An 8,921-nucleotide genomic window follows, 5' to 3' on the forward strand; every position below is an offset into this window, starting at 1 on the left:
AAGCCATCCCCAGATGCTTGACCCATAGAAACTATGAGATAATAAGTGTTCTTTGTTTTTTGTTTTTTTGTTTTGTTTTGTTTTGCGGTACACAGGCCTCTCACTGTTGTGGCCTCTCCCATTGCAGAGCACAGGCTCCGGACGCGCAGGCTCAGCGGCCATGGCTCATGGGCCCAGCTGCTCCACGACATGTGGGATCTTCCTGGACCGGGGCACGAACCCGCATCCCCTGCATCGGCAGGTGGACTCTCAACCACTGCGCCACCAGGGAAGCCCTGTTTGGTTTAAAAAAAAAAAAAAAAAAAACTCCAAGTGTTTTTATCTTTTTATTATTTATTGATTTATTTATTGGCTGTGTTGGGTCTTCATTGCTGCGTGTGGGCTTTCTCTAGCTGTAGAGAGCAGGGGCTACTCTTCGTTGTGGTGCGTGGGCTTCTCAGAGCGCAGTCTCAGTAGTTGTGGCGCATGGGCTTTGTTGCTCCACGGCATGTGGGATCCTCTGGGACCAGGGCTCAAACCTGTGTCCCCTGCATTGGCAGGCGGGTTCTTAACCACTGCGCCACCAGGGAAGTCCTAATAAATGTTTGTTTTTTTAATCCTCTAAGTATTAGGGTAATTTGCTCCACAAACTAGAAACAAATGCATGATGTATCCTGGATACTATGATGCACTGCTCAAATTCCCCGTCCAGGGCTGGGGCTCTCATTCTTCTACTGCCAGGAAAGCTGGGTGCTGGTAGTTCGCAGCTAAGTCCTTCTCCAGTTATTGCCCTTGGTAAAGAAAGCTACCAAGTATAAAGATAAGCATGCCCCTTCCCTAGGGACAGGCTGCCATCCATGGATCTGTCCGTGCAGGTATATAAAGGCCTGGCCCCTTAGCTTCCAGTGCGGGACAACTCTGAGGGATCATCTCAGTTCTAGAGTGCCCTGAAGGACACACTGAGACCTCTGTTGCAGCTGTGTCACAGTTCAACTTCTCCCTCCACCCAATCCTGTTTCTTTCACCTCCTGGTAGGTGTTATTACCAGGAGCACAGGGACGGTCCCCAAAACATCTCCAAACTGCAGATCTCTGCCTGAGAACCTGCTTTCTGGGGACCGTGACCCAAGACACTATGTGACCTGGAGCAAATACTTTAACTCTATGTGCCTTGGTTTCTTCATCTCCAAATGGGAGAAATACCAGTGTCCATCCTATAGGGTTGTTGTAAGGATTCAATGAGGTTAAGTCCTTGGCATGGTTCCTGCCATACAGTAAGCACACATAAATATGTGTGCATGCTGTTATTATTACTATCTGTACAAAGACATTCCAGGCTTCTCCTTCCCCCACCCCTGCTGTCACCCTCAGAAAACCAGCAGGTGCAAAGGTTGTGAGGCAGTAGCAAGCTTGGCATGCTAGGGAGATAGGATGGAGGGCATGAGGCTAAAGGAGAAGAGTGGTAGGAGATGAGGTCAGAGAAGAAGGCAGATCCCTGTTGGCCCCATGTGGGCCTTGCATGTTAGGGTAAAGAGTTAGGATTTAAATCTAAGTGAGGTGGGAAACCATGGCAGATTGAGAGCAAGTGAGTGACACGAGTTGGTCCGTGGCTCTAAAAGCTCTGGCTTCAGGGATAACCAGTTAGAGGGCAGCAGGAGGGTAAGTGAGAAAGGCTAGCGTGACAACGATCATGAATAGGGCGCTCCAGGATATGTTTTGGTAGGAGAGTCATGGGTGGACTAGATGTGAGAGGTGAAGAAGAGAGGAATTAAGGATGTCTCCTTGGGGACTTCCCTGGTGGTGCAGTGGATAAGAATCCGCCTGCCAATGCAGGGGACATGGGTTCGATCCCTGGTTCAGGAAGATCCCACATGCAGCGGAGCAACTAAGCCCATGTGCCACAACTACTGAGCCCTGTGCCACAACTACTGAGCCCGTGTGCCACAACTACTGAAGCCCACTTGCCTAGAGCCCGTGCTTGGCAATAAAAGAAGTCACCGCTCACAACCACAAAGTTGTGAGAAGCCCACACACTGCAACGAAGAGTAGCCCCTGCTGGCCGCAGCTAGAGAAAGCCTGCGTGCAATAACGAAGACCCAACGTAGCCAAAAATTAATGAATTAATTTAAAAAAAAAGATGTCTCCTTAGTTTTGGCTTGAGGAAAAAATGGGTGGTTGGTAATACCATTGATTTAGATAAGGAAAAACAGGAGAACAGCAGGCTTGGGGCAAGAAAGGGAGAATCCAGAGTTCTGTTTGTAACATGTTAAGTTTGAAATGTTAATGGACATCCAAGTGAGATGTCAAATCAGCCCTTTGATGTATGTTTGGATCCTCTTCTGACCAAGCCATACTGTATGTAAGAGGCTAGGAGATTATAAACTAATCTGACCTGAGACAGAGTTAGGCTAACTGATTCCTTTGGAAGACAGGATTAATATTATTTGCCTTATTTATTAATTTACTAACTAACTAAAACATTATTAATCTTTTCCTCTTCTCATAGCCATTAATGAAGAGAACTCCACGTGGCACTGCAACTAGAGGTTAAGACCTGGCCCGTAGATGCTCCAGGGGTCATGACTTTAACATTGAGCACTTCAGAGACTAGCAATATCTTGGCCAGAGCTAAGATGGAAATTGCCAGAAATAGGCTCACTTTGCCTCCCATCATGCATTTAGGGGTGGATGGATGTGAAGCATCTTGCCCAGTACCTGACACCCTATAGACACACAGTATATGCCAGTTTCCTTCTACAGAGCCCAGCTGGAAAAACTACCATGTTTTTGTTTTGTTTTTTTCTCCAAACTTGTAATGCATTTATTTATGAATTAGATACATATAATTTTATGTACTCCATGTAACATAAATAAAATTAGGATCTGAAACAATAAGGTTAAAAATAAACATTCTAAAATTTTATTTTTACATCTTTAATGGCTTTTCTTGCACAGCCCACTTGAATCCTGCTCTAAGGGAGCCTAATGAAACAAACAAAAAAATGACGAAAAGGAAATTAAAAAACAGCACTGATGGGGAAATAAAAGTGGAAAGCCTTGAAAAAGTTATTAAAACTACATCTCAAATGGAAATGAACTGAGGCCAACCACAAATAATTCTTGAAGTCACTTCTGGAAAGTTTTCTCTGAAAATGAATTTGGAATATTTTCACTGTGATGAAAGAAAAATGAAAATGTTGGTTCTACACATTTCAGGTAACGTATGTTTTTGCTTTTATCTTCAAATTGTCCTCTTTTATGTTAATATTATAAGCCATTAAAAATCCTCTTAAATGTTTGTAAGACATAAATTCTCTCTAAAATTTTAGAGATTTTAGAAAAGCCATGTAAAATGGGTCCTATTTTCCATTTTTCTTACTACAAAATTTGAGTTATTATCACAAAATTAAAGATGTTTGCAGGAGGAGGATAGGTTGCATGCCAAATGCTTTAATGGTGAGAGTTCTTAGAAAGTACACTCAGAAGTTCTCAAGTCATTCATTTTCAATATATTTTCCAAGCATAAAATTTTTCCTCCAATTTCACATTCTTGGTTCTATTCTGGAAAAGTACTTATGTCACCTTCCTTTTACAATATATTTAAAATACAAAGAGATAATGAGCTATAATTTGTTATTGACAATTAGTCCATACAACTTATTAAAATGAGAAAGATTTTTATCAAATTAGTATGCTGAAGACAAAAATTTTGTGTGGAAGAATTAAAAGTGCTGAAAACTTTTATTAACAAAAATTCACTCTGATGACTACATCATTAAAGAGATAAGACTTACTAGGATAACGGCTTAGCAGTACAGGTAGAACATCATTTTACTAAAAATAAGTCAAGAGACCTCCCTGGTTGCGCAGTGGTCAGGAATCCGCTTGCCAATGCAGGGGACACAGGTTCGAGCCCTGGTCCAGGAAAATCCCACAGCCGCGAAGCAGCTAAGCCCGTGCGTGCACCACAACTACTGAGCCTGTGCTCTCAAGTTCGTGAGCCACAAATACTGAGCCTACATGCCACAACTAGTGAAGCCCACGCGCCTAGAGCCCGTGCTCCGTGACAAGAGAAGCCAACGCAGTGAGAAGCCCGCGCACTGCAACGAAGAGTAGTCCCTGCTCACCACAACTAGAAGAAGCCTGAGCACAGCAAGAAAGACCCAACGCAGCCAAAAATAAATAAATTTTAAAAAAATAAAAATAAATCAAAAAAGGGGAAGTTTGCCACAAATATGACAAAATTTTCATTATCGATATAAAAATTCAACAACTGATTTAAAATATACTAAGTTGCCAGTAGAAAAATAGGCAATAGGTATAGACAAGTCATAGAAGATAGTAGGTAACTAATAAACATATATTCCAAGTTTAATATCAAGAAAAATCCAAGAAGTGGAAACCAAAAATATTGGCACAGTATGAAAAGGCACTCACATGCTGCTCATGGAAATGTAAATTGGGGTCACCTTTCTGGAAAAAAAAATTGGCAATATGCTTTGATCTAATAATTACATTAGGAAATTAATTCAGAGAAAGATTTGTGTAGGAAAATGACATGACATTATTTTCTTTCTGCACAGAAATATACTGGATAAAAATGTTCTTTATGTTAACAGCAGTTGTCTCTGGGTGGTAGACTATGGATGATGTTTACTTTCTTCTTTATAACAAGCAAATTAACTTTAGTCCAAAAAAAATTAAATTTACTTTTTAAAATTCCTTTAAACAAATATCACCCAGCTCTTTTTATAGAAACAAATAATAAATGTTTGCTATTTCTAGTCCAAATGGACAGGGCTCCTATTTTAATTCTGGATTTTTACCTCCCACTCACCAAAAACCCCCCATAGGAGCACAACCAGTAAGGCCCTCTAGTCAGAGAGAGATCTAAGTTCAAATCCTAGAAACACCATTTATGGCTGTGTTACTTTGGGCAACTTTTCTAAATCTCAGTGCATTCTTAAATAAGACTACACAATTTTAGAGATTAAGATAGCTCCAATACCACAGAGGGCAGCTCAGAAAGGGTATAAAGATGAAGGTTCAATTTTTCAGGGAGGGAATAGGCTTGGACTATAAAATGAAATTATAAGAATACAGTTTGGGATGCATCCCAAAGAGAGTCATGGGGACATATAATCTGACATGATAAGCATGAGACTAAAAGAGTAAGTTTTTATTCATTCTTCTGTACTGAACACTTCCTATGTGTTGTACACTAGGGACACAGCAGTGAACAGTATAAGCAGCAAACAGTATAAACAAGATCCCTGATTCCTGACCACACATTCTATGGTGTCAGGGATGGAGGGTAAGGTGGGGGTGGAAGCCAGGCAGAAATAGACAAATCCAATTAGTGATATGTGCCATAAATAAAAAAAGGTAATAAGATAGATGGGGGAGGGGTGCTTTTTAAATAGGGTGGTCAGGGAAGGCTCCCTGCAAAAGGTGAACTGAGAATTGAAGGAAGGGGAGCCATGGAAGATCTTGGGTCTGAGGGCAGAGCAAGTGCAAAGTCAGAGATGGGAACAAATCTGACAGCGTTCACAGACAGCAAGAAGACCACTGTAGAAGGAGATGAAACTGAAGCTAGGAGGGATCAGATTTTATGGGGCTGTATGATGAAAAGGAGTTTGGATTTTATTTTCATCGTGACAAGAACCCATCGATGTTTTCAGCAGAGTAGCATGATCTGGTTGCGTTTTAAAAATTACTTCGGGGAGTTCCCTGATCGTCTAGTGGTTAGGATTCAGTGATTTCACTGCAGAGGCCCAGGTTCAATCCCTGGTCAGGGAACTGAGATCCTGCAAGCTGTGCCGCGCAGCCAAAATAAGAAAATAAAAATAAAAATTACTTTGACTGATCTGTGGTGAGAGAATGCTAACAACAGGTTGCTACATACCTTGAACTAGTTAGGGGTGATAGCACTAGTGGTGGCAGAATCAAGCAGAATTCCCACAGAGGTTGATTTCAGCTCTTTCTTTCAAACCAAGCATAAAGGTCTCTTGTAAAACCATCCGTGGTTCCCCCAGCTCCACTGTGCCACCACTGAACTTCATACACAATCCTAATCAAGTACTGCAATCATGTATTTACATAGCTGTCTTTCCTGATGGACACATTCTAGGAATGGAGGCAGGAAGCATGTCTTATTTATCTTTGATACACCTAGCCAAGTGCCTGGCACATAAAGAGCGCTCCTTTAACATCTGGTGATTGCAGTAGCGAACAAATACATTTAAAACATTTGAAGCCATTTGTATTAGTCTCCTAGGGCTGCTGTAACAAAGCACCACCAGCTGGGTGGCTTAAAACAACAGATATTTATTCTCTCTCAGTTCTGGAGACTAGAAGTCCAAAATCAAGGTGTCGGCTGGGCTGTGCTCCTTCTGAATGAAGGCTTTAGGGAAGAATCCTTCCTTGCATCTTGGTAGTTTCTGGTGTATCCCAGCAATCTTTGGGGTTCCTGGCTTGTAGCTGCATCACTCCAATCTCTGCTCCCTCTTCAAATGGCCTTCTTTCTTGTGTGCGTCAGAGGTTCTGTGTGTCCTCTCCTCTTCTTAGACAGACTTCAGTCATTGGACTTAGGGCTTGCCCTAATCCATATGACCTCATCTTGATTGCATTTGCAAAGATCCTCATTCCAAATAAGGTCACATTCTGAGGTTCCAAGTAGACATGAATTTTTGGTGGACACTATTCAACCCATTACAGCTTTCAACACCGAAATGGATTGCCTTCTAAAGTGGTAATCTTCTCATTCCAAAAATGGTCAAGCAAAAACTGAGTAGACAAAATCAGGATGTTCAAGAGAAGAGACTTCTGGATTACCCAGTGTGTCCTTTAACCTCCTTGGTTTCACTTTACTTATCTGGATGTTGAGGAGGCTGACTTCCACAGACTCTTCTAACATTGATGTTCTATGATTCCAGGTCATAAATATTAGAGCAGAAAGTGTATCTTCTCAGCTCTGAAATAGGCAAGGTATTTTTTGTAAACAATCTGCCTCCAAACTCACTTCATTGTTCCATTAAAAATGCAGTGCATTCCTCCACTATAATTCCATTTTAATAAACCACTTTGAATACCTACTATGTGCCAGTGAATAACTCTTTCTGACCAACGTATAATAAATTATTAGTTAACTAGACCTAAGTTTTTCATAATTTTATTTCTACTTAAATAATATTCCACCTGAGAATGTAAGTTACTTTTTTTTTAACATCTTTATTGGGGCATAATTGCTTTACAATGGTGTGTTAGTTTCTGCTTTATAACAAAGTGAATCAGCTATACATATATATATATATATATATCCCCATATCTCCTCCCTCTTGCGTCTCCCTCCCACCCTCGCTATCCCACCACTCTAGGTGGTCACAAACCACCGAGCTGATCTCCCTGTGCTATGTGGCTGCTTCCCATTTGCTATCTATTTTACATTTGGTAGTGTATATGTGTCCATGCCACTATCTCACTTCGTCCCAGCTTACCCTTCCCCCTCCCCGTGTCCTCAAGTCCACTCTCTACGTCTGTGCCTTTATTCCTGTCCTGCACCTATGTTCTTCAGAACCTTTTTTTTAGATTCCATGTATATGTGTTAGCATACGGTATTTGTTTTTCTCTTTCTGACTTACTTCACTCTGTATGACAGACTCTAGGTCCAACCACCTCACTACAAATAACTCAATTTCGTTTCTTTTTATGGCTAAGTAATATTCCCTTGTATATATGTGCCACATCTTCTTTATCCATTCATCTATCAATGGACACTTAGGTTGCTTCCATGTCCTGGCTATTGTAAATAGAGTTGCAATGAATATTGTGGTACATGACTCTTTTTGAATTACGGTTTTCTCAGGGTATATGCCCAGTAGTGGGATTCTGGGTCGTATGGTAGTTCTATTTTTAGTTTTTTAAGGAACCTCCATACTGTTCTCCATAGTGGCTGTATCAATTTACATTCCCACCAATAGTGCAAGAGGGTTCGCTTTTCTCCAACCCTCTCCAGCATTTATTGTTTGTAGATTTTTTGATGACAGCCATTCTGACTGGTGTGAGGTGATACCTCACTGTAGTTTTGATTCGCATTTCTCTAATGATTAGTGATGTTGAGCATCCTTTCATGTGTTTGTTGGCAATCTGTATATCTTCTTTGGAGAAATGTGTATTTAGGTCTTCTGCCCATTTTTGGATTGGGTTGTTTGTTTTTTGATATTGAGCTGCATGTAAATTTTGGAGATTAGTCCTTTGTCAGGTGCTTCATTTGCAAATATTTTCTCCCATTCTGAGGGTTGTCTATTCATCTTGTTTATGGTTTCCTTTGCTATGCAAAAGCTTTTAAGTTTCCTTAGGTCCCATTTGTTTATTTTTGTTTTTATTTCCATTTCTCTAAGAGGTGCGTCAAAAAGGATCTTGCTGTGATTTATGTCATAAAGTGTTCTGCCTATGTTTTCCTCTAAGAGTTTTATAGTGTCTGGGCTTACATTTACGTCTTTAATCCATTTTGAGTTTATTTTTGTGTATGGTGTTAGGGAGTGTTCTAATTTCATTCTTTTACATGTAGCTGTCCAGTTTTCCCAACACCCCTTATTGAAGAGGCTGTCTTTTCTCCATTATATATTCTTGCCTCCTTTATCAAATATAAGGTGACCATATGTGCATGGGTTTATCTCTGGGCTTTCTATCCTGTTCCATTCATCTATATTTCTGTTTTTGTGCCAGTACCATACTGTCTTGATTACTGTAGCTTCGTAGTATAGTCTGAAGTCTGGGAGCTTGATTCCTCCAGCTCCATTTTTCTTTCTCAAGATTGCTTTGGCTATTCGGGGTCTTTTGTGTTTCCATACAAATTGTGCAATTTTTTGTTCTAGTTCAGTGAAAAATGCCATTGGTAGTTTGATAGGGATTGCATTGAATCTGTAGATTGCTTTGGGTACT

The sequence above is a fragment of the Hyperoodon ampullatus genome (genome assembly GCF_949752795.1).
Source record: "Hyperoodon ampullatus genome assembly, chromosome: 2".
Lineage (NCBI taxonomy): Eukaryota > Metazoa > Chordata > Mammalia > Artiodactyla > Ziphiidae > Hyperoodon > Hyperoodon ampullatus.